Genomic DNA, 22083 nt, shown 5'->3' with positions numbered 1-22083 from the left:
TATATATTAGCTGTAGAGTTGTTGCAAGTGCCTTTATTCAGGTTAACAAACTTTCCTTCTAATCCTAGTTTACTGGGAGTTTTTATCACAAATGGACGTTGAATTTTCATCAAATACGTTTTCTGTATCTATTGAAAAGATTATAGGAGTGTTTCCCCGCCCCCAACCTGAAAATATGGAGAATTACATTGGTTGATTTTCAAATGTTAAATGAAACTTGTATTCCTGGGATAAACACCACTTGGCTGTGACGTATTATTTGTGTTATTAGTTTAATCAGCTGAAGTTTTGTCAAGGATTTTTATATCTGTGTTTGTAAGGGACAGTTGTTTTCTGCTATTGCCTTCGTCTGATAGCAGTGCAGGGTAACATGGACCTCATAAAATGAGTGGAGAATTCCCTTCCACTTTTGTTTCATGGAAAGATTTGGAGGCGGGCAGGGGGGGGTGGGGGGGGGGAGAGGGAGAGAGAGGTCGGGGGAGGAATATGAGAACTTTCTGGTGTCTCTTGTGAGGATAATAATCCTACTAGATCAAGGCTCCACCCTTAGGATCTCGTGTAACCTTAGTAATTTCCTTACTCCAAATTCAGCTATATTAGCGGTGAAGGCTTTGACGTGGGAATTTGGGGGGAACTCAGACATCCAGCGCGTGACAACACCTTTCTACCGACTCTTTCCCTTGGCTAGTTTCTTGGAGGTGGCAGCATAGCCAAGGGCATCCCTTCGTATACATACCTCCGGTACCTTGTCTCCGGGCCTCTCTCTCCTTTTTGGTATTTTGCTCTGGAAATTGTAACTGCCTCGACCTCCCCAAACTCTGACCTCTGACTCTTGAACTCAGACCTCTGGGCTCTGTGTGGGTTCCCCATCCCTGTTCCACACCCTGAACCCTGCCGACTGGCTGTAGGCTCCTCTCGTGCCTTCCCTCCTCTTGAGAACCACAGCTTTGTGCTGCTTGTTGTCAATGTCTCACAATCATTGTCTTACGTATATATTTGGTTTTCTAGTCCTTTAGGTGCCAGGGTCGCTATGACCCCTGTTACACCATGATGTCTGGAAGCAGAAGTGCATGTTTAGTATAGATTCATTTAATTACAGTGTAGGTTAATTTAATTAGATTAAGTTAATAACTGTGGTTATTCCATGCCTATAGTTGGGGCATTTGTCTGCCTTACCTTCCATATTCCTGCTACAATCTGAAAGTATTTGAAAGTGCTGGAAAGTTTTCCAATGAGAGTGGCCGATAGTCATGTCTTCCCGTCACGTAGCACCAAGGACGGTGGGTTTCAGAGACCTAGAGTTTCAGGGTCCTCACGTTTTCACCCAATCAGAAATTATTTTGCCACAGTGACGTGGATCCCTAAACCCCCAAAGGAGCTGCTCCCCTGCAGAGTGAAATGTCTTTATTTTACACGTTTTCATTGGCTCTTACAGTACTGTGCTTATTTAAAGTGTAGAAGCCTACCACCATGCTGAGGCAGGCAGGTGTGTGCACTGTACACTGTATTTTTGTGGTGAGGCTTAAACTCTCCTTTTCCAGTCTAATGGGATTGGAAATCACCTCGAAAAGATAGTTGGTGTAATTGAAATAAAACGTGAGTGTCAGTTTTTATCTGAAAAGCACTTTTCTCCCATCCCTAGTTTTTGTATTCAGAAATCTGGCTTGAGCAAAAAAGAATGTTCATGAGTAAGTATGTCATGAAAAGTTCTGTCTCCATCCTATTTCCAATTTCATAGAAGACTCTTTTAATATCAATATCACTTTCCAAAATCTGGACTCTTTCACGTCCTCCTAATTTTACTTGTAACTATGGGGCCAGATCTCTGTGCTAGGAAGAGAAATTTGTCCTTCTGGCATCTTCTGAAGGCTCTGCCATTTATTTTGGGTTGGTTCTTATTTTCATCCTGGTCCACTCAGCATGTGCATGTTGAGCATCCGCTTTGCAGAAAACCCTCTGTGAGGTGTAAAGGAGATTTGGAAGTAAGCAAGACTCAACCCTGCTCTTGCTCTAGGAAGGAGACCGCTAACGCGCAGAGCGGTGGGCCATGCCGGAGAAAGTCCAAGGAAGGGAGACACCGTGGCCATTTCTCTGGTGGGAGACACGGGGGAGGGGACGGCTTGGGGACAGGTTCATCAAGGCAGTGGTTTAATAGAGAAACTGATGTCTGACGTGGTGGTGGGAGCTGAAAAAATGGGGACAACATTTCAGGCTGCAGACACAGCTAGAACACCCCTGGAGGAGGAGGCCGTGTGTTCCTTGACAAGCAGGGGAGTATCGTGGGAGGCCTGGATTCACATTCACTTGGCTGTTACGTGATCTCGACTTAACCTCTCTGAGTTTCACTTTCCTCAGCTATAAAATGGGGTTATACTTGTTAGCATGTCTGAAAAGAAACTATATCTGTATTATACATATTTTATATATTTAAAATCTATCATGTAGCACTTAACATGCTTCATCTTTATCCTCTTGAATGCATAAACTATAGTTAAAATTACTCTCTTTATGTCCATGGCTACTAATTATAGCTTCCACATCCTTTGAGTCATTTTCAATTGATTTTGGGTTTTTTTCTCATTTTGGTTCCCTTTTCCCAGCTCTTTTGCGTGCCAGGTGCTTTTTATTGGGACCAGCAATGTTGGGCGCCGGGCATTTTTGTGTTCCTATCCCTGTTAAAATTCTTGAGTTTTGTTCTAAAATTCAGTTACGTGGAACCAGTGTGATTCCTTCAGGTCTGCGTGTTAGGCTGTGGGGAAGGGGCCGGAGCTGTGCTTAGCTTAGAGCTGCCTCTCCCACGGCTGCTGCAGAGCCAGTCCCCACTGGGTCAAGAGCTCTTCCCTGCTCCGTGTGGTGCGCTCCACGCACGGTTCCCTCTCATTCTTTCGGGGGCTTCTTTGCTCAGCCAAGGGTCCTTTTCCCTGCTCACACGTGCTCATCTGTCCCTCAGAGTTCCCCAGGCTCTCTCTTTGCAACTCTTTCTTCTCTGATACTCTGCAAACTGTGGTCACGTCGGCCTCTCAGACTTCCAGCCCCTCAACCCAGGGAGGCTGGCGGGATCCCCAGCTTCCTCTCCCCCATTTGGAGCCTGGAAATTCTCCTCTGGCGCTGTGCTCAGGATGGTAGGGGTCACCTCCTTCATTTCCCATACCTCAGGGGGCCCACTCTCCTTTGCCGCTTTATGGCCAACGTCTTCAAAATAGTTGTGTCATCGATTTCGTCCAGTTTTTAATTATATTGATGATGAACAAATCCAGTCCCTGCTATTCCACCTTCGCTGGGAGCAGAAAACCTCAGAGGCAGTGAAATACCAAAGAGTTAACCTCAGATTGAACGTGGGTGAAGAATTTTGTTTTAATTGCCGTCTTTTTTAACTTTTATACCGTGGGTCCTCTCTGGCCATCTTGTGAAAGCTGTGGACAGCTTCGCAGAATAGTGTTTTCAAAGGCACGGAGTTGTTAGCGTTGGTGGTACAGCGGTGAGCAGAGCTGCCTTTCAAACGCACAGAGTAAAACACAGAAGACTACCAACCCAACAGTCGCAGTGCCGATAGAATATTTTTCTAAGAGACTTAGTAGTCTCTTGTGGAATAGTAATACTCGTACTTCGTAATGCATTCCATCACAAGACCCGGCAGTGGATCTAATAAGTTCTGTGATTTTCACATACCATGGGCGTAAACAGTGTTCTGAGATACGCACAACAGCAATGCAATTTGAATATGTCCACACTCTCTGTGGGTGACAGCGTCAAAGTACTGTTACTGTTACTGTGGTTTTTGTGGCCAGCGTGCATTATGGGTAAGAGACGCTGAATTTCAGTCAGAGCCTAGTGCAAATGAACATGAAATCGTTCTGGCTCCACAAACCCCTTTTGTTCTGAAATTAAGCTACTTGGAACCAATTTGCTTCTTTCCTAACCCTTAGAGCTCTGTGGGTCCAGGGTAAGAACCCCCATTTTAATGAATGGAAACTGGAGTGCCCGGAAATGGCGGATTTTACACAGATTGGCGAAGCTTAGGAAATGGCAGTGATTTTATTTGAATCCACCATGGTGGCCATAAGGTTCCGCGGGGATGGGTGGGAGCGGAAGAGGGACTACGGTGTCCACAGGGCAACTGAGAGAGCCCGTCTGGCCGAAATGGGTCTTCCCTCCACAGACCGAGGAGGTTTGCTCCTAGCGCCGAGGGGCCCACCTGTCAACTCCCATTCCTTAATCTCAAGCCTCGTCACTCACAGCTGACAAATTGGGCAGGTCTGCTGTTTATTTTTGCCCCTGGTCCTTTGGCCAGGCCACAGGCTCGCGGGTTTGTGAATACGCGGTTCTGTTCCTACCCAGTGTGTCCCGACCAGCCAGTCACTGTAATTTTTGGTTTTGCTCCCACACTCCCTCTAAGTGTCATTAGTCATATCCTCCTTCCCATCTCTGCCTTGAATAGGCAGTCATTATGCCGAAGCCAGGCTTGTTTCAGAGCTCCCTGAGAACCACGGTGTCAGGCCGGCGCAGCTCTGGAGCTGGAAATGGAAAAGGCTGTGATCCGGGGCTGGCTGGCACCGTCCCTATGAGTCAGTGTGGAAACACTGTCCCCGGATGCTGCCGAGCGGGACCGGGCTGCTGGTGAGTCCATCTGTCAGAGGAGATCCTCACCCTGTGACATCTCAAAACATTCCATAACATGTGGGATGTGGGGCCTTCCGTCTGGTTTCCTGGTTACAATAAAATTTGGGTGGTTTTATTCTATTTTTGGTTCTCTTGCAGTTTCCAGTGTGTTAAAAAAAAACAAAATACTTTTTTTTTTCAGATTACAAAAATAATACGCATTCATTGTACAGAAATTGAAAAAGACAGAAAACCACACGGAAGAAATTCCACCACCAGAGATATAGATGTTTTTTTTTCCCCTAACGTGTTGCATTTCCTTTAAGATGTTATGTATATGATACTTTTGTAATTCGTTTTAAAAACTAAAACAGTGGAACTCACACAGTCCTCATTTTTAAAAGTATAAAATTATATCATGTTTGCCCTAAAGGAGAACTTACATAAGATACCTAGTTAAACACACTCTGTCTAAAAATGAGAAAAAGTGAATCCCAAGAGGGCAGTTTGCCCCAGGCTCCCAGCTCATCAGCCACGGAGTCAGGAAGGGAGCCCTGGCTCTTGGTCCCGGCATCTTGGTACACTGTGACCTGCCCGAGTCTGCGCTGGTCTCAGACGCGGTCAGGAGGGGCTCTGGGCGCTCAGCCTCTTGCCCTGAGGATAATGTCTGTGGGTTCCTGGGCGACTGAGGAGGAGCTCTGCCCCTGCCTTACTTCGATGCGGGGCCGGCGGCCTCGCTGAGTTGAGGACGGGCGTTTGCAGTTCAGGGACACTCTGTTGGGAAACGCAGCCGTTCTCGTGCGTTTCCAGTGCAAGTCTAAACTGGCAGCAGCTCGCATGGGGGGCATTTGGCACTATCGGGCAAACTTACTTTTGGAGTTAGCAGTCTCATGCTGGGGACCTGATCTTACAGATAGACTTGCACGGGTACAAAATGACACACGTGCAGCGTGGCAACAGTATTGTAGCGTTGTTGCTATTAGAAAAATACTGAAATGTGCAAATGTCCATTTATAGGGCGCTGGCTAGACAAAATGTAGCACATTTATAGATTGGAAGGCTATGCGTCCAAAAATAGGCATCTTGTTTCTGAATATATACAGCAGTTCTAAATAAAATATTAACACATCAAATCCATTAGTATATTAAAACTAATGCATTAAACCCCAACTAAGGGTGTGGTTTATCCCAGTTGAAAGAGGGGGAAGGGAATGTCCTCTGGAGAGGCCAAGAAAAAGCGGTTGACAAAATTGAATGTCAGTTCCTGCTAAAACTGCTTAGCAAACTATAACATCAGGAGGAAATGCTCATTACCTCGACTGAAGGTGTGTGATAGTTATTTGTCCCGTTCACCATATACTCTGGGCTTTTCTCCTTTCCAGCACAATGCAAGGTCACAAAGGCATAGACCAGCCATCATGAAAAAATTGAACTGAACTCCTATGCTGTACTACCATAAAAAAAACTAACTTTAGATACATTAACTAACAAAGCAAATCTTGTCAATAATTAGAAGAAAATATGGGAAAATATGTTCATAACTCCTAAAGGTTTTCTTAAGCAAGATCCATGCAAAAATGGTTACTCTATCATTTGACACTGAAGAAAGTATTCAAAAGTCAAAACATGGGAATGGACCGAGAGAAAATATTTTAAGACACAGAAAGAGGGTCACCGTCTAGACCAACACTGTCCAACAGGACTTTCTGTGATGGCAGCAATGTTCTTGGGGCTCCTCAGCATCCTACCTGTTAGTCACTTGTGCTCAGGAGCACCTGCCATGTGGCCGAATGCTAAATGTTACTTAATTAAGTGAGTTTTAAATTAAATAGACAGGTATGGCTAGTGGAGACTCCTATCGGGCATGAAATATGAGAATATGAAAATGATCATCTAGAGAATATGAAAAACCTTACAGATAGCAATGAAAATCAAATAAGATAAACGGCAGAAAAACTAGCCAAGAATATGAACTGACAAGTCATAAAAAAAAGAAATATAAATGCATATGTAAGAAATACTTTACCCTCTTCCTCATTAATGAGGAAAATCCACTTTTTAAAGTAATGGTATGTTCTTTTGGGTAAAATTTTAGATTCTGTCCATGTCCATGTTGGGGAAGGTGAGGAGAACCGGTCCCCCTTTTTCATTGGTGGGACTACACAGTGTCCCAGTCTTTTTGACAGGCAGCTCAGCAGTATCTGTCAAAACTTTAAATGTGTATAACCGTCACCCAGCAGTCACTCACATTTTTATGGCACTTACTCAATGTGTCCTAAGATTCACCTAGAATAAAAGCGCATGAGGAAAAACAAGAAACTTTTTGAAAAAGAAAAACAGGGTAAGAGAAGGCTCTTGCCCCACCAGAAACCTCTTTCCTAGAAAAATACTAAATAGGAACAGAAAGAGGCATTCATAGAAAAAAAAAGACAACTTTGAGCGTTGGTGATATTACAGGACAGCGTGAATGCTTATACGTTTCTGGAGGTTGTGTAGATTGATATGGCCACTTTGGAAAACCATTTGAAGTGTCTACAAAAGCTGAACGTTAGTATACCCTAGGGGTATACTCAACAGAAATACATATATATTTGCACCAAAAGACACAAGAACATTCAGTGTCGCACCATTCATAGTATCCTCAACTGGAACCTCCCTCAATGCCCATCTGTAGTGTCCTGGCTTGGTAATGTACAACATGTTCATTCATAAGGTGGCAAACTCTACAGCAATGGAAACCACTGCACTACTGATACGCTTACTTACGCAATCGCATCAGTCAGTCTCCCAAGTACAATGTGGAGTCAAACAAGCAAGGTTAAAGACACACCTCAAAGGATCCCATTTATATGTGTCACAAAGAAGCTAAGATAATTGGTGGGGTTAGCAGTCAGGATAATGGTTACCTTCAGGGACAGGAGAGTGACAGCTACCGCAGCGCGTCTGTCCCCTTACGGTGTCTGGTCGCTGGTCCCTTAGGAAGTGGGGCCTATTTCCCACCGGTCCCTCTCCCACCAGGATGCTACACCACAAGGAGAGGTTTCTTTCTCTTGACTCCTGTCCACCTGAGGCCCTGCATTGAGAACTAGCTGAATCTTGGCTGACTCGATGCTTCCCTGTCTAAAGTCGCTCAGGGAGTCTGAGCTGGAAACCCGTCAGTAAACGAGTCAATGAATAACGTGTTTAGAGCCGTGCCTGGCACATCCTAAGCACATCTGTAGGTGTTCGTTCTAATCATCGTTACGCCTTACGTATCCAAATGTGACATTTGTCTCCCCTTCCCCACCTCCAAGGCAAAATCATCGTGTGTAGAGCTTGAAATCCCAACACGCCCCTGAGTTCCCTAAAGCCTGCTTCCTTTCTACACCCATCATTAAAAAATGTTTATTTTGATTGTAAATGTTTCGAAGGTACAAAAAAGTACAGAGAAAAATATTACACATCTCCTCAGAGCCTCCACCTCCCAGATTTAATAGACGTTGGTATTTTGCTCTATTTGAGCCTGATCTTTGTGGGCTTTGTTTTTCTTTTTCTTTTTTTTTAAGTAAACAGAAATAGCTAAGAGTCCCTTCCCTCAGTTCCTCTTTCCTCCACTTTTTCTTTCCATCCCAGAGGGTTTCACTCGCTGAAGTTAGTACATACCACCCCCATTTTTACTTTAAATGCACCCGTTAAACAATAGAGTCCCAATTTAATTTTTTAAACAATTTAAATTTGAAATAATACACAGTCTTGATGATGCCCTTTTTTCAAAATGTCTTTCATAAACAAGGGGGAAAAAACTCTCGAGACAAAAAAAAAAAGTCCATTGGTGGGAGATTTGGTGGAATCAAGGGGCGCTGTTCACATGCGGGATAGGAACCGCCTCACTGTGTCAACAGTTCGGGGACCACGGCCCATGCACAGGCAGCTCTTTCGATTTTAAGCACTAGCATCATCCACCGCAGTGGCTGACCCACAGCACATGCTTCACAGAATGTCCAACAGCTGAGTGAACAAGGTATCAACTTCTGGACGACAGCAGTTAGAGGTGGCACCTGCTTGTGGCTGTGGGCCTTGCCTCCCTGAGGCCCGGGACAGCTGTGACCTGCAGGTGGGGCCCCTGTGGTTCCTTAAACCCCTTCGCACCCCTCAGAGACCTGCTCCCGGCCTCTTTCTGTGGCATGCTCAGGAATCTGTGGCAGCTCTGCTGACAGGTGCCCCAGCACCTGTCGGGGTGAGGACTGCGCTGTCACGTGTCACCTGACATGAGACATGGCGAGCTGTCCTGATCCTAAGGCTTTCTCTATCACGTGGGCTTTTGCCCCCCAGCGGGGCTCCCCTGTGGATTCAGCCCCTGCTGTCAGCACCTTGGCTGGCAGGTGACTCAGGGAACATACGTCTGTGTCCACATCCGAACTATCTTCCTTCACAGAATTGATGGCAATGCTTTTTTCCTTATAGTAAGCACTCAAATACCAACAGATTACGGGATGGTAACCATAGTAATAACAACAAGAACAACAAGATGTTTATTAGTATTTGTTCAGTGGCATTACTCCTATCTGAAGGCTCATAGAGGTGCCATTTTACCGTACGTTGAAATGGCTACAATTTCAAAGTTTTAAATTGTCCTTTGAACGCAAGCATCCCTTGCCTCTTTCGCATTCTGGCGTTTTTTTACGCTGTCTTTAATAATGTGTTTATATCGTGTGCATTTTTAGAAATAAAAAGGAACCCTAAGAAAACATTTTAAATGGTCTGTACCCTTACCGTCCTGATAACCTCTTTTGATAAGTTTTTATAACATGCATGCACATGTATGTGGTCAGACCATTTAAACCAAGTGGGGGACTGATCGCCAAGTGAGAACTGCCTGACGCATGTCCCCACCCCGTCTCTTTCCCCAAAGGACCCGCTGCCGTGCGTTTCTTCCTACCAGAAAGCAAACTGCATATGCTGGGATGGATTTTAAACATAGGTAACCTAGACAGAAAGGAGTCTATTATATATACTGTTCTGTAGTTTGTTTTTTTTCAGGTGCTATATCATAGGGATCATTTCCTATCATCAGGCTATTCTGTAGAATGACCGTGGTATAATTCATGTAACATTTTTCCTCTGGGCCTTCTGCTTCGTTTTAGACTCTTGCCAGTTATAAACAATGATGCAGCGAACATCCTTGTTGCTCTATCTTGGCAAATTTTCTAGATCAGGTTTTCTATGCTAAAGTTGAATTGGTATTGAAAATATCTGAAGAGATCGTTAATTATTTGGATTATAGGAACTGCCCATTCAAGACATAAGGAAAGTATATCCCAGAGGTTGTTTAGCTTATTCACGTACGTGAAGAAAGGAAAGGGTATTCTTTTCCTGTCTGTGCTGCCATGTTTGGGAGTCTACACGAGCAGAGGTGTACTTCGTTTTTGAAGTCAACACATCAGTGATACTCCTGTCTCTGGGTGACCAGAAACGGCCTAGGAATTTGTGAATTCAAAGCCGTTGTTCTCATCCTTAGCTCGCTCACTGCGTCTGCCATTTGCTCTAAGCAAGGAGGCGTGAGGCAAAAAGAGGCAGAGAAATGCCTCCTGGGATCCTTGCGGCTCCCGCTACCCTGCCCGAGAGAGCCTGAGAATGCGCATTTTAAAGCTGCTTTGATAGTTAGTACATTAAATGCAGGCTCTGCACATATAAAATTTTTATTGGGACAAAGGGTTTCACCCTGTCTTCCAGCTTCCCTCCTCAGAGGCAGCTGCTGTTGTTATTTATGAAAAACTTCCAGATTGTCTAGAAGAAGGGTTTGTCAACCCCAGCGCTGTGGATATTTTGTGCTGGATGATTCTCTGTGTCTGAGAGGAGGGCTGGTCTATGTGTTGGAGGCTGTTTGGCAGCATAATGGCCACTAAATGCCCCCTCCGGCTGATTCCAGATACTGTCAGGTGTTCTTCCTGTTGAAAACCACTGACCTAGGGACACATATGCGCTATAGATATATGTAACTTTGATAGGTATTTCTTTTTTGGATTCTATTGCTGCTATAAACAGTTCCATAATGAATACGTGTGAGTATCTCTATGGAGTAAATTCTTATATGCAGAGTTGCTGGGTCAAGGGGTAAGCCCATATAAAATTGAGACAGATATTAACCAAATTGCCTTCCAAAGAGATTGGATCACTTTCTATTCTTGCTACGCGCAAGAGTGCCTGTTTCTACGTGCCTTTGCCAAGTCAGCGTGTTAACAAACCTTTTTGTATCTTTTAGTCCAAAAGGTGGTAAATTAGAGCCTTTCTGTAACCCCAGCTCTGCCACTGTGTTCAGGTTGGGGACAGGTATTCTGAAGAGAAGTTGCTCCAGAAAATGCACCCTTTTATAGAGCCAAAGACAAGGACAGAAGATTCTGGTGAAGGATTTTGATCAAGTTCTGTGCTTTTTCTTTTCTTTTTGGTTTTTTTTTTTTTTTTTCCCCATACTGAGTTCAACTTATCCAAGCTGCTGGAAATTGCAAATGACTGTCAAGGAGAGAACCCAGCCCCTTGAAAACTTGTGCTTAATTCACACAACGTGCCAAAGCATGACTTCTGGAGAGGCCTTTGGCGTTCCTGTAGATACATACACGATAAACTTAGCTTTATCATTTTCTGTGGCGTTCACCGTCATGGTGCTGAGGGGCGCTGTCGGCCTTAATCTGCGCACTGAATTATGGCTCTAAATGATGAAGTGAAGTCAAGACAAGGATCAAACCTCATAAAAATCTTGCCTACAGCAAGTACCCAGAAAAGTCCATTGTGCCAAGGCTATGCAGGCCAAGAGAAGCCAGGGGTTGTGCAACTACCCAGCAGAGGTTGAAATTTCTGACAAAAACAGGGACCTCATTGAAAATGGAAGTATAAAAATGAAGCCTCATTTAACAACAACAACAACAACAAAAAAGGTCACTTTGATAGTTTGCTAATGTGAACATTGAAAACCATGCTTTCTGACCTCTACTATTTCCTTCCTCTCTGAAGCCCAGGATAAAATAGATTTTCCATTCTCGGATTTTCTGGGTTGGTCACTTTGGCTCTAACTTAAACCGAGTTTGCAAGCAGTTGCATCAGACCAGAATGTTCCACACTTTGCCTTTGCCTTGATGGAAGACAAAGATCCTTTCTCTCACTCAGGGAACATTTACTGGAAGCCTACTATGTGTCAGGTCCCCGGCTGGACTCTGGCGAAGGCGCTGGTGAGTAAGACACCACGCCTGCTGGGCATTCCTCGGATTAAAGAAGAACATCTGAGAAGAAAGGCTGGGAGCCGGGGCGTGGAGAGGCCAGTGTGGGCAGAGGCCCCCAGACGCCACCAGCAGGACCTCTCAAGGTCAGGGCTCAAATTAACCCAGTGCAATGGCTCTGCCGGCTCTTAGAGGAGTGATGGAAGCCCTGGCCAGATGGCTCGGGTGATTGGAGCATCGTCCCCTATGCCGGGGGTTGCAGGTTCCATCCCCCCGTCCCCAGTTTGGGAGGCAGCTGATTGATGTTTCTCTTCCTTCCTTTCTAAAAAAAAAAAAAAAAAAAAAATCAGTGGACATATCCTCAGGTGAGGGTTTAAAGAGGAATAAGGGGAAAAAAAGCAATCGAAGTCTGTGTTCTGATCATTTCCTACTCACCCTTCTGGTGCAGAAGGGACCCCACCCGAAGTAATATGAGATGGTTGACACATGACGGTGGACAGATGAGACTGGTAGAAGTTTATTAGTCACTTAGGCTCACAGCCTGGGGAGGAGGTCACCCAACACCAGGCGGGGCTGCGGGAGAGGCGGGGTTGCACCCGGGAGCTGAGCACGCCAGCCAGAGCTGCGGGAGAAAGGCTTTGTGGCAATGGGGGCGGGGGGGAGGTGACCCTGGGACTCTGAGATTTGGGACCGGGTGTGTGTGGCTGGCTGGCCTGGCTGCTCGGGGCACTAGCTGGGTAGGGATGTGTGTATCTGATGGGAATGGGGGGGCTCATGGTTAAGATTTTGGGACCCTGCAAGGATCAGAGATGTCAAGGCAGCACACGGAATGTCAGGCCTTACAATACCGTCTGTTGGGTGTTTTTAGTGACAGTTTTCCTTCCGTGTCTCACTCCTGTCAGGAGCCCAGAGTCAGCAATAAGGATAGAGGACGCGTGCCTGCCACCCACACAGCCCGACTGCGAGCCATGTGGCAGTTGGGGATACCCCCGAATCTTTCAAACAGAGAGTCCTCCCTCTTTTCATTTCTCACTTCTTTTGGTTTGCCTGAGATTCCTGTCACTCGCAGCCAAACAACGGCTGACTAGCAGGGTTTCCTCGCTTGTCCCCTTTGAACAGGAAGGGAGCAGTTTCTATAAGCCCGCTGGTCTTTGGATCCAGTGCTTTTTCATTGTTTTCCCAGAGAGGTAACAACGGTGCAGTAACAACAACTCTCCAGCAGCTTAAGATCCACCCCAGGCCAGGTCCAGCCGCCCTTTTGCTCAGTCCCGCCCAGGGGACTTTGCTGTCCCCTCCACCTGAAATTCTCTTGCCCAGGTCTTCCTCTGTGCAGCCCCTTTTGCCACCCAGTTTAAATGTCCCTGCCTCAGAGAAGCGCTCCCTGCATCCCTACCTAAGGCATCCGCTCTGTTCCTCTCCCTCTCGATCTTGTGATATTTTCATTATGGCCCGACTTGTTTATATATTTTCTATTGTCTGCCCACCCATGACCATAAGCTTCATGAGAACGCGGAGCTTCTCTTTATTCTCAGTGCTTAGAACAGGGTCTGGAACACAGTGGCTGAGTGGAAATTTGTGGAATCAGTGAAGGATCACACATGTAGCTACTACCTGCACAGGTAACGTGTAGATTGGGCAGGTGCTCTATGTGGATAACTCAATCCTTAGAATAACCTCAAAGAAGGATGACTGTTATCTTACAGGTAGGAAAATTGAGGTTTGGAGAAGCTGAGCAACTTGAAGCTGAGCAACCTGCCCCAATGTACACACCCGGAAAATGGTAGCATGTGATTTAAACAAAGGCCCATGAGACTCGTCTTACCTTTTCAGGGACTCCTCCAAGAGATGTCTCAAATTTTAACCTTCTAACATATAAAAATCCTGGCTAGATCATAGCTTGCAACTTGGGAATGATTTGTATAATGGGACTGTCACAAAGAAACCTTTCTCTGCATGAGATCTTAGGGCTTAGGGACATGTAGGCCCAGACTAGGTCTGAATGGACATCCCACAGACAGGGCCTGGTAATGCCTGGGAAGCATTTTGAAAGAAATTATTGCGGGGGAACTAGACAATTCCAACCTTTAGAAAAAATATCTGTGACAAAAATACACAGGCAAAAAGGACAGTAGAGAGAGGCCATGGCCTCATATATACCCTCAGTGTGGGGAGGGTATTGGGCGTATGTGGAGAGCAGCCCTTTTTTGGATAGGCCACAAAACGTGAAAAGAAAATACACACAAGGTTTGGAATGACTCTAATTGACATGTGAATGTATTGTTGGTTGTGGAGAGAATCACAAAGTGTGAATAAACTCTGCACGGAGGAAAAAATACAACCTAACAAAATGACAACGCATAATAGAAATTGAAAGACTTATTTGAAGTTCGACTGTATAAAACACCCAGCTGTCAAAGATTCAGTTTCTTACATTTTCAAAGTTTATTTAATCTTTATGTAGACTTTGACATGTAAGAACATAAACTGAGCAAAGGGAAGGCCTTTTATCTCCTTCTTTGAGAACCTGAATTCCTCATTTTCATTATCAGGCATTCAAGAATAAAAGTCCGTGTGATATTCAAATAAGAAAAGTGCAAACAGCGTTTTTAATGCTTGAAGAAAAATGTAACGGGCAACGGTAGAAGTTACACATGCGTATCACGTTCTGATGTTCAGGAATAGCCACATGGCAGACATGGACCCTGATGCCATGTGTTGTAACTAGAAACATCTCATTCCCCCCCCCCATTCAGAACATTGGCCCCCTCAAAACATTCATACTTATAAACAGTTTACCAGTAGTTTTAATGTTGCTCAGTTGGAAGTTGAACATACTATGTATTGTAAAAGTTTTATACAGTTATGTACACCCCCATGAGGGTTATCATTGGGGAGTTGAGTAAATTATAGAATACTGTTTTATCATTAAAAAATATTTGTAATGTTCACATACTTTCAGACTTACCAAAAGTTGCAAACACAGCCCACACGGTCCCCCCCCCCGCCTCCCCCCGTGTTCTCTTACATTAGGATAGCACAGTGCTCACCCCCGGGGAATGAGCACTGACGTAGCACTATTCACCAAACTGTCGGCCTCGCTCGAATTCCACCCGTTTTCTCTCTGACGTCTCCTTTCTGTCCCAGGGTGCAATCCAGGGCTGTGTGTTGCACGGAGTTGTCCTGTCTCCTTGTTCTCTCTGATCTGTGGCAGTTCCTCCATCTTTCCTGGTCTTTTATGACCGAGACACTTGATGAGTGCTGGTCAGTTATTTTGTTGAATGTCTTTCAAACTGGGATTATTGATGTTTCTCATGATTAGGGGACACGTTTAGAGCAGGAATACCAAAGAAGGGACATGCTCTTCTTGTCACATTATTTCATGGGGTGCCCGGTGTCCATATACCTGGGTACTGGTGATGCTGGCCTTGTTCGCTTGGTTGAGCTGGTTTCTGCTGGATTTCTCTCTTATAAAGTTACTAGCTTTTTCTTTGTAGTTAGTAAATATCTTGCCGGGAGCTACTTTGAGGCTATGCAATGATCCTTTTTGTCATTATTCTTTTACCCACCACTTTTTGCATCCATTGATAGTTCTTGCCTACTATAGTTATTAACTGTGGTGTTTTCCTAAGTTTGTATTGCTCTCATTTCCTCTACATTTTCAATTGGAATTCTCCTGCAAGCGAAGTATGTCCTTTTCTCCCCCATTTGTTTATTCACTCAGTGATTTATTATCAGTATGGACTCATGGGTGTTTATTTCATTCTGTGGGTTTTAATCCAACACTAGCATGATTTGCCATGTTGTTCAAACTCTTCCAGCTTTGGCTACTGGCGGCTCTTTCAGGTTGACGCCTATGTCCCTTGGAGCACAGCCTCACAACTCTTTGAGTACTTCCTTGCTTTCTGGCACATAGATTTATCTAGTTTGTTTGTTTGTTTGTTTCCTTCCCCAGTCCTGGAATCAGGCATTCTCCATGGAACCTGGATCCTTTTATTGGAAAATGGCCTAATATCTGGGTGTTTATCCTAAAACTGGCAACAGAAAAGAAATGTACAAAAAGACTGTCCTGCACATGTGCATTCGTGATTTTAGCTCTCAAGAACTGGCACTGTACAATACAAAGTGGATTATGTTTTTATCTTTAGGTTTAATTTAAAATGGGGAATTTTGATTTTCTGAAATATTTAGAAGTCATTAGATCTTGTGTCAGATTTACAGGTAAAATTTATGAGTAACCTTACAAGCATATGTAATTTCCCTCACATGTGATATTTCTCAATAGGACACAAGACCTTACACAGAGTTAAATTTGGAGAATTCACTATTTTAGGGGGACACTTAAAACTTTCCATTTTTAATTGATTATATTCACACAAGATTGAGACATCGTGGAAATTATTTACTGAGACACTGTGCCTGGTTCACATCATGTTTAATAAGCATCAAGTGTGTTCAAGTATGGGGACCCAGGCTGAGCACGGCATGGTATGATTCCTCTGAGCAGCATACAGAATTAAAACGCCCCTGAGGCTCTATTTTTTTTTTTTTTTACCCTGATCAATTTTGCTTCAGTTTTCCCTGGTTTGGGTAAGCTTATTTTTTTTCCTCTATGTATCCATCTTTTTTTTTTTTTTTTTTTTTTTTTTTTTACAGTCCCTCTCCCCCCATCATCATTCTTCTACTCCATAAGTCCTTTCCCTCTTCTGCAGTCTATATTCCTCAGTTTTAAAATTCTGCTGAAATGGATCCACCTTCAAGAAGCCCTCCCTCCATGATCCAGGCTCATCCGGTTGTATCTTTCTCCTGCCCCGCGAGGCCAAGGCTCTTTGGTCCCCCAGGCATCTCAGGTTCAACGGGAGCGGGTGTAACCCATCTTCCTGCCCTCACCCCTCCCTGTCCGACTCGTCTTCCTCCAGTGCTGCTAGTATCCACCCCGGAGCCCACACCAGGCGCCTGAGGGGCATCTGAGGCTCCTCTGCTGTCCCTGTCCCCAGACGCAGTGGTCAGGCAACTGTTTCCAGTCAAGGCCTGTCTCTTCCTTATCTCAGTCACCATCTGTCTGCAGTGGGTCCCCTGAAAGAAGACCCGGCACAGGGATTTTGGTGCGGGTATCTCCTGTGAGAGATGCTCCCAGGGAGTGCTGTGAGGGAGTCGGGAAGCGAGATAAGGGAAGGGGGAGACGGTAAGAAGCGTGCAAGTGAATGCCTCACTCCTGAGGGCCACCGGGGACCAATCCACGGGACCCCCGTCGCTGAGACATTTTTAGGGAACATGCCTCAGAACTGCCTTCCTGAGGCATGAGGAAGCTAGGGTATTTAATCTCTTGATTTAGGCCCTCTTCTGGGGTCAGAGCAGGTCCTGAACAGAGACCTGCCACCTGCATGCGTGGGGACCGTCTGGGGAGATCTTCGGGGAGGGGACATTCTGACAGCAGTGACTACACCTTGAGTGTCCCCTCGCTGGTTGTCCTGCCATGTCTTGCACCCTCCCACCCCCAACTCCCTCCATAAGTGATCATTTTAAAATGCCTAATAGATCAAGGTACTCACCTGCTTAAAATCGTCAGTGGCTATCCACTGCTTTCCGAAACATCCAAATGTCCTGGCTTCCCGTGCTAGGGCTCTGCATCAGTTCACTCCCGGCCGCTCTTCCAGCCTCGCCCCCCAGCACTTGATCCGGACTCAAGGGTGCAGGGACACTGCACTAGCTGTGGCTTCTCTCTCGAGCCACACTTGCACTAGCGCTTGCTCATAAATATTCAACAATGTTTACTTGACTGTCTGCTACACGCCAGGCACCGTGCTAGATATTGCAGATCAGTTAAGGAGTCAACCACAGTTCTTGTGTTCAAGGAGCTGCCCCCCTAAAGCAGGGAGAGAGGCATGCATAAAGGAATGCTTACCTTCCATCTAGGCACTATGCTAGAGAAGGGCCCTTAGAGAAAACTACGCCCAAGTGGAGACTCGATGGATGCAAAGGGGTTTACCCTGCAGACAGGAGGAAGTAATTTGGTGTGTGCAGAGAAATGGCGCCGATTTCTGAACAGCGATGGTGAGGTGTCTGGTGGGAAGAGGTGAAGGCGATGCTGGCCAGGTGGTCTGGATCCCCTCCCTCCTAGGGGGCTCGCGCTTTATTCTGCAGATCAGGGTCTAATAAAAGAGCTCCCTTTTTCATCCGCAGGCTTTCTAGATTCACTGTGGGTTGCCGCCTCTACGCAGCCCTCCCTAAATTCTCTTCCTTCTTTAGATTCTTACCATCTGTGCTCTTCTAATAAGTACCCTGGGAAACCCCTCTTTCGGTGGCCATTTGGGTGGCTTGTGTTTTAAGGTGCCCCTCCCCCCAAAGGTGTTAGCCCCTTTGAAGGAGTATCGCAGTGCCTGGTACAGTGTGGGTCCCTGCAGCTCAGACACACCTGAGTCGTTTAACGAGGGTTCCGAAAAGTGGGAGGACGGACAGGTGCTGCTCCTCAGAAGTTACCTCCAAGTCAATGGCGGGCATAAGTGCTCACACGTGGTCCATGGCACGTTGTGCGCCGGAAGTTCCCAAAGACGCTGGAGCGCAGGTAGGTTTTCAAGACCTGAGCAAAGGCTGGGATGATTTCCTGAAACTGGTGACTTTAATGACAAATAAGAATGGTTAGTTTTGCTAATGGATTTCGCTGTGCTCTAGAATTTTTAAACTTACTCTTCTTTCCTCCTTACCTCTCCCTGCAATTCTTCGACAACTGCTTTGATGTCCAGGGGGTGCTGGGAGGAGAGAGGTGCTCTCTTAGGTGAAGCAAACACAACTGTTCATTTCTGCTTTGGCTGGACTGACAGCCAAGTTCTCTGTCTGACTTTCTGGAGTGACCAGTGGCATTTGAATGGGTAGGAGGTGGTCAGTGTGAGCGGAGTCTTCTGTGCCCCAAGAAGGTTGGCTTTTGCAAGGGTGGGGGATGGGGTAAAGCCACAAGAATGTGAAAACATCTTGTGGAACAGCCTGTTCTCCTTCCAAAGAGGAGGGCAGGTGGGAATGAGGGAGCCATTGATCACTGTCCCCCACCCCCCGCCCCCCAAATCTCAGACTGTAGTCTTTGAGGGAAAGCTGTTTAACTTTTATGTCCCTGGAGCAGAGAAGCCAAATCTAGCTGGGTTTGCAGCTCCTGGCAAGTTAAAAAGCGTGCATTTCCACATGACTTGCCGAGTTACACCAAATTGTAATGTATTTAAAAAACCTCCCCGTTGGCCCTGTGGCTGGCTCCTCTGAACAAGGACATTGTGGGGCCTCTGAGCAGCACTCTTAAGTTTATTTTCCAGTGTCTGGTGTTTATGCGCCACTTTGGAGTTGGGTTTTCCCCAGGCCATTGCCTGCTCCTTGAGGGAGGAAGCCTGCGAGCCTCCGGCTTCCTTTGTAACTTCCCAGTTCCTCTGCCCACAGCCTCTTGGAGTCTGCTCACCCACCCCGGTCACTTTGTTTTCAAGTGCTGTGGGACTACATTTCTGATCTTCCTAGGGAAATGAGCATTTGCCTTTGTGTCCGTTGCATAAGAGGTGCAGATGTAGGCAGTGTGGCCTTGGAAAAGCTGCCGAGCCGAGCGCCCTTCAGGACGCGAGGGCCAGCAACGGCTCCCCTCCTAGCGACCTTCCGCCACAAAAGCAATCACTCCACCGACAGAACAGCAGTCCCGAGCACATCTCTGCACCTCCCTCAGAAAAGGCAGTAGGCAGAGCGGTTAGTAAGTTCAAGCCCTCCGTGCCCTCCTCCTAAGCTCTGTGACCCCAAAAGGTCACTTTAGCTCTCTGCTTCCCTTTCCTCTTCTGTAAAATGGGAATAGAAACTGAATCCCGTGCATGGCGATGTTGTAAGAAATAATGAGCCATGCTTGGCACATAGCAGAGCGCTCAAGGCACACTGGCTATGCCTATTAGCAATTGGCTCTCACTAATAGAAAAGATTAGGAGGCTGTGTCTCTTGCACGCCTGGGTGAGTGTGGCCGAGCAGTCCCACGTCGCCGTCCTTCCAGACTCCTACGAGCCCAGCTCTCTCCCGGCCGGGTCCCAGCCGTCTCGCCACGGGCCCGGGTACCTTCGTGATGGCTCAACGAGGTGGACCTGGCGGCGGCCAAGGCGCGAGCACAGGTGCGGCCCTGCCCACAAAGGGCTCGGGTGCGGCGAGCCCAGGTCGGGGGAGGCCGTGCGTGCGGGGAGGGGTGGGGGAAGGTGGGGGGCTGGCCCCGCAGGCCTGGCAGGGGGCGCCGAGGCTGTCGCGAAGGGCGCCGTCTGCACGGGACTCCAGGACACCGCGGAGCTTTTGCACCGAAGCCGCAGCCCCGCCCCGCGGCGCCCCGGGTTGGCTGCTGCCCGCGGCCAGGCGCGGCCATTTGCCACGCGCAGCGTCACTAGCTCTGGGCTCGGCCCCCGCGGGCTGGTCAGGGGGGCGGGGGCCCGAGGTCCTCGACGCCACCGGGACGCCACCGGGCCGCCCCGCCCTGGGAGACGCCCCAGCCCTCATCAAGTGACCAATATCCCTCCCTGGAGAACACGCCTTCAGAGGGAAGCAAGGTCCATCCCGCAGCCCGGCGCCAAACCGCCGTCATCTCCCTTCCTGTGCTGGATGATCTGTCTCCTCACCCACCCGGAAAAACATAGTCCGCCCCGCTTGTCCTTGTGGAGTAGCTCTGGCTTCCCATCATTGTGACTGTCTTAGTCCGCACCCTGTCTTTCCCATTTCAAGACTCTAGCGTCCAGCAAGGGGACAAAGCAGCTCCAAAAAGAAACCTTTTGGGATAAGCGCGAGAGGAACTTGGGGACGGGAACGGGAAGGCGAGGCTGGCGGAGGGACACCGAGGCCCTCGTGCGTAGTGCGCATGCGCGCGTGCAGGAACGAGTTCCGGTCTGGCCCAGGCCTGTCTCCTAAAAATAGCCCCGGTGTGGGGATCCGTGCGCGGATGTCCCGGCGAGTCCGGGGCTGAAGGAGGCGTCTCCGGGCGACGCAGAGCGCTGGTGGCGGGTCCTGGCTGCAGCGTGTGTGCGTCCGCCAGCTGCTCCGGAGACACGGTGAGGGCCGCAAACGGCGGGGCTGGGTCCTCGGGGCCGGTGGTGTCAGGCCCGCGTTTCGACGAGGGGGCCAGGTAGGGGCTGCGGGGCGGCGGGGCGGGATGCGGTGCGACCGAGGAGGGGAGCCCGCCGGCCCCAGGGACACCAGGACAGGGCGGCGTCCGGCTGGCAGGAGGCCGGGGCTCAGGCTCGGGGCGCCGGGGCGGGTGGGGTGCGGGTAGGCGGCCAGAGGGGGTCGAGAGGGGTCGGCACCGAGGGCGAGGCGCCCGGGGAGGTGGGGGCGGGGTGCCCCGAGGGCGGGCCCGGGGGCTGAGGGGTGTCCGGGAGGGACTGGGCAGCGCGGACTCCGCTCGTTGAACCTCCCGGAGCACGCACGGCGTTTGGGGCTGGGGGGCGATGGTGGACGTCACCTTCTTGAAAGTTGAAGGAGTTCCCTGGGGGCCCGGAGCCTCTCCCGGGCGGAACGCCCGAGGGCCCTTCCCGTCATCGTTCGCTCCGAGGCGGGGGTCTCCCCGCGGGGATTGACCCCCAGTGTGGGGGGCGTTCTGCGCTGTCGGGGGACTTGACGAAGTTCCCCCACTTCTGCTTTGGGAGAAGGTTGGTGTAACGGGGCGGACCGTTTAGGTCCGCACTCTCCATGGGTGTAGATGTCAATGGCGGGGTCGGCGTTCGGGGGCCGCGGAGGCGGCCCGGGCCGGGGGCACCTGCGGGTGCCGACCGCGGACCCTGCGGGGAAGCGTCGCGGGGAAGGAGGCGCCGCGTGCTGCCCCGGGCGTCCAAGTATCGCAGACCCGGCTCGCGGGGAAGGGTTTGTGTGATAGAAACTTTGCCTTTGAGCGCGATCTCTTCTGCCTTGGAACAGCGAGAATTCAATTAGTAGGTGACATAGTGCAAACAACTTCGGAAGAGGTGAGCGTTTCTGAGTGAGGAGAACCCCTGTCCCCGTGGAAGTGCGGACTGGACGCGTGGCTGCCGAGATGCGAAGCCAGCCTCCTTTCCCGGTCCGGCAGGGGACCGCGCGTGGCGCGGAGGAACCTGCGTTTCAGTTCACGGTGGGATTGGGCTTCCAGCAGCGGTGCGATCAGAGAGGCCTGCTGCGATGCGGTAACAATAGTGTGTGTATTTTAAAACAAATAGTGTGTCTTTTTTTTTTTTTTTTTTTTTTTTGAGCGCAGTCTGTTTCCTTTGTGTCTTGTATCACGTATTGCTCTATGAAGGGAGGGTTTTCTAAAGCTGTAATTAGGTGTACGTTACACAGG

General features: G+C 48.2%; 1 protein-coding gene across 6 annotated transcripts in view; it reads left to right on the top strand.

Annotated features, from left to right (window-relative positions):
* The first annotated feature begins 20677 nt into the window (after positions 1–20677).
* Positions 20678–22083, top strand: part of MEF2A (myocyte enhancer factor 2A) — a 96702-nt gene continuing 95296 nt past the window's right edge. For 5 of the 6 annotated variants that reach the window (XM_054561913.1, XM_054561911.1, XM_054561908.1 and 2 more), the window contains exon 1: positions 20678–20824. The gene's annotated coding sequence lies outside the window, so the exon portion shown is untranslated. Of the gene's footprint in view, positions 20899–22083 lie in introns of all 6 variants that reach the window. The other variant, XM_054561909.1, reaches the window with a different exon arrangement.

This window comes from Pteronotus mesoamericanus, unplaced genomic scaffold (assembly GCF_021234165.1).
Source record: "Pteronotus mesoamericanus isolate MK-2021 breed Mesoamerican mustached bat unplaced genomic scaffold, CSHL_Meso_final scaffold_582, whole genome shotgun sequence".
Lineage (NCBI taxonomy): Eukaryota > Metazoa > Chordata > Mammalia > Chiroptera > Mormoopidae > Pteronotus > Pteronotus mesoamericanus.
The sequence above is the reverse complement of the archived record's forward strand: the minus strand, read 5'-3'. Positions and strand labels throughout refer to the sequence as shown.